Here is a 4,764-nt window from a genome sequence, read left to right as displayed (position 1 = left end):
AACTGCATAAAGCAATAATAATTCTGCATTAGCAGATTTGTATAAAGATGTAATTTGTATCACAGTGACAACATAAAGGAAAGAGGAGGGATTAGAGTAGTGAAGTTTTTGTATACTATTAAAATTAAGTTGGTATTAATCTGAACTGTAGTGTTATAACTTGGTAATTGTAATCCCCAAAGCAACTACTAGGAAAATAATCAAAAGATATATAACTTTAAAAATGACAACGGAATTGAAATGGTACACTAGAAAATATGTATTTTTACAGAAAAGACAGCAGTTATGAAGGAACAGAACAGCAAACAACATATGACATGAAAAGAAATAACAAAATGTCAAGTGTAAATATTACCTTATCAGTAATTACATTACTTATAAATGAATGAAACTTTCTGATTAAAAGACAACTATCTCAGAATGGGTTAGAAAAAAAGATACAACTCTCTACAGTCCATAAGAGACACACTTTAGATTCGAAGACATAAGAAATATTGAAACTAAAATATGAAAAACATATATTGTGCAAACAGGAACTAAAATGGTACAACCACTTTGGGCATTGTTCTGTTATTTTTTAAAATAAAGTTAAAAATACAACTACCATTTTTTTTTAAATTTTTATTTATTTATGATAGTCACACCAAGAGAGAGAGAGGCAGAGACACAGGCAGAGGGAGAAGCAGGCTCCATGCACCGGGAGCCCGACGTGGGATTCGATCCTGGGTCTCCACAGGATCGCGCCCTGGGCCAAAGGCAGGCACCAAACCGCTGCGACCCCCCAGGGATCCCTACAACTACCATTTGACCTGGCAATTATACTATATATATTTATCCAAAATAAATAAAAACATATATCCACACCAAGATTTGAATGTGATTGTTTACAGCAGTTTTATTAATCATAGGCCTAAACTGGAAATAATCCAAATGTTTCCCAACTGGTAAAGGGATAAAGTATGATATGTCCTTACAATGCAATAATATTCAGCAATAAAAAAGAAACTAAAGATGTGTGCAACAACACTGATTACCTTCAAAAACATCATGCTGAGGCAAAGACGTGAGGCACAAAAGAGTACATGCTGTGTAACATCATTTTAATGAAACTCTAAACAAATGAAATCGAATATATAGTGACAAAGCAGATCAGCCGCTATCTTGGGGGTTTGAAGTGGAGTTAGGTGGAAGAACTGATTTTACGGATAAAAGAACTTTTTAGGTTGTTAGAAATGTTCTTTATTTTTTTGTGTGGTGGTGGTTTGTCAAAACTAATCTAATAGTACACTTAAAACGGGTACATTTTTATTGAATATTATTTATACTACCATGAAGGTGACTTAAAAGAAGAAAAAAATCTTCAAATTTGTTATTGTATCCTTTGCCTTGATTATGCCAAGGTATTTGTAGTTAAATCATGTTGTTTTATGACTCAGAATATCAAACCTATTGTTTCTCCTGTCCAAAATGTCCTTCCTGGGCAGCCCCAGTGGCACAGCGGTTTAGCACCGCCTGCAGCCCGGGGTGTGATCCTGGAGACCCAGGATTGAGTCCCACGTTGGGCTCTCTGCATGGAGCCTGTTTCTCCCTCTGCCTGTGTCTCTTCCTCTCTCTCTCTGAATTAAAAAAATATATATATATATATAATACATATTTATATATATTTATATATATTATATATATTTTAAAATAATAAGAATCTTTTTAAAAATTTAAAAAATTAAAAAAAAAAATGTCCTTCCTCCCATCTGCTATCCCCACAGTCCACCCCATCTTTTTGCAGAGTGGTTGGTTCATTTGAGTCATGTATCTTACCCTACAATCCTGCTCTATAATCTCTTTTTTTATTCGTTTTCATTCCCATTTAAACTTTTAACTTCTTCAGAGAAGAGAACATGGTCAGGCCATAAATTGGTACTGAAAATTTTTGTTGACTATTGACGTATTACTTGTCCATGTACTTTGCTTCCTGACTATATACTCAAAAGGATCAGAAACATTTTAAGTCCAAATACAGCTCCTCTAGAAATAATCAATTCTTTAAAAATTAACAACCAAATTTAGGGAATTTAAATGGCCACATATCTGATACAAATACTACATGCTAATATTTAAAGCATTCATTGTTTGTATCAGTCTCAGTGTATCTTTGGAGGACACCTCAGTGAACAGAATTGTGAAATGTTTGATATGTTTCCCAAAATGATAAGTTGCTGAAAGTTCACATTATCAAATATGTAACGTACACTGCATCAGAGAGAAACTTTTCTGCTCATTGGTATCTTCTGAAACTGAGAGGTTTGTTAAATGAATGAATAACTCTAGCTGTTCAAAATGCATCACGCTTATTTTAAGAATTTCTTCCTATTTGTAAAGAGCACTATGTATATATACATATAACTCCTTTCATATACAAAGTCTGACCACATGACTAATAAGAAATTGTAACAGTAAATTTTCAGATAACCCAGCTTTACAATTATGAATATCAGAAAAGGGCTGTTGCCATTTGAATTTTAAAGAAATGTTTGGAAAGAATTTAAGATACACATTGTTTTCTATTCAAAATTTAAAATCCATTTTAATTGTTATACCTAATTATAGTTTTTAAGTTATGCAGCTTATGAGTATTATAAATATAGATCAAGCACAAGAAAAAGGAAAAATAGGAAAATATTTACTCTTTAAAGTACAGTGAATTAATTTAATGTATAAGGCCAATAAAATAATTGTTACTTCTGCCAGATGGTATTTTACATTTTGATAAAAAGATATATTCTTAATCATATATGTCAAGGAAAAGCGACCATATGTTGTTAAACACTTCCAATTTGTCATTTGATTTAAAAGGCACTACTGATGTTGCCATAAATTTTTTTGGTGATGTGGCCTAAGTATCCTTGGTGTCAATAAAATTAATCTTCTCAAGTAATTTCCATATTTCTCTTTGAGTGAATAATTCAACAAAGAATTTTTCTTAGCATCTATGAAGAAAGGACATGATAAAGAAGATAAATTAGAATCTGGAGTTTATATTCAAGTTACTACAGGGTAAAAAGTATAACCCCTGTTTTCAAGAAACCTCTAAAATTTAATTTACTGTATTCTAGCAAAGTAAATAAAATAAAGACTCAAATGATTCCAAACTGATGTCCCCTCAGTTTAGAAACCCAATATATTCTTACAATAAAAAAGGTGATTATTTACATTACAAAATTATTTTGCCATTACAAAAGGGTTTCTAATGAAAGACACTTTACAGAAGACATAGAAAATAGTATTCAATCTCTAATGGAAAGAGGGAAATTGGTATTAGATGATTATTAAAACAAAGGTTTGTATGCCTTTGTTTCCTGGACCTCTTTGAAAAGGGAATTTGTTGGTTCCTCTTACTTGCCATTTTCCACCCATTTCTCTTTCACTCTACAAGGCTTTATGTATGATTTTATTCAGGCTTAAAGTTTAAATTACTGGGTCATCTGGGTGGCTTGGTCAGTTAGGCATCCAACTCTTGATTTCAGCTCAGATCCTGATCTGGATTATGGGATTGAACCCCACATCGTGCTCCAAGCTCACTGCTTGCTCCAAGCAAGGAGACTGCTTCTCTATCTCTTTCTCTCTCTCTCCCCTCCCACCTTCCTTCCTCTCCTTCTGCCACTCCCCCCCTAAAATAAATAAATCTTTTTTAAAAATAAAGTTTTAATTACTATGTACATTCCGAAGACCTGCAAATTTCTAGTATCTGTGCCTATCTCTTCTCCAGGTTTTTCATTGTCATATGGCTATATTATTATTTATCCATTCTCCAGTTGATGGACATATGGATTGTTTCCAATATTTTGTTATTACAAATGGGGCTGCTATAAATACTCTATGTTTTCCATGTCTATTTTCCCAAAAGATTCTCTCTCTCTCTTTTTTTTTTTTTTCCCAAAAGATTCTCAATGATATATACCTAGAAGTAAAATGGCTGGGTTCTAAGGCATGCATGTTGTCAGTTTCAATAGATAATACTGAACTGTTTTCCAATTTAATCTTCAAACTTTCTCATCGCTTTACATTATCATTAACATATAACTTTGTTAGACTTCTTAATTTTTGCCAATCTAATGGGACAAAAATGATATATTGTTTTGCTTTAATTTGCATGTTCCTGACTGCTAATAAGTTGAACCTCTTTCATATGTTTGTTGGCCATTTACATTTTCTCTTTTCTAAAATGTCAATTCATGACTTTGGCACATTCTTTACTACGGTGTTATGTGTCCTTTTCTACATATTTTCAAACTCTTCATTTTGCACTTCAGTAAAATGAAACCCAAAGAGCATACATCACATGGGAAAGGTCATATTGTTAGTAGAGAGTCACAGTCATAGGAACCATTGGGTTTTTTGTTTGTTTGTTTTGGTGGAAAAGAAACTCATGTACAACTAATGGCATTTCCTTCTATGTTATAATTTTATTTTTCTAATGTGGAAAGAAATATAATATTAAATTTCCATGACACTCTAGATTACATTCTATACTATAGATTGCATTTGATCACATCCTTTCTGAGCCAGGCAGATATACGGGCTTAGAGGTCCACTGAGATTGGAGTGCTGTCCCAAGGATGCAACACCCAATAGTAAACATTAAGAAGTCATAGATTTGTCCATTTTATTTTATTTTATTTTATTTTATTTTATTTTATTTTGTCCATTATATTTTAAATAACACGGAGGGGATCCCTAGGTGGCTTAGAGGTTTAGTGCCTACCTTTG

Source organism: Vulpes vulpes, chromosome 3 (assembly GCF_048418805.1).
Source record: "Vulpes vulpes isolate BD-2025 chromosome 3, VulVul3, whole genome shotgun sequence".
NCBI lineage: Eukaryota > Metazoa > Chordata > Mammalia > Carnivora > Canidae > Vulpes > Vulpes vulpes.
Note: the sequence above shows the minus strand (reverse complement) of the source record.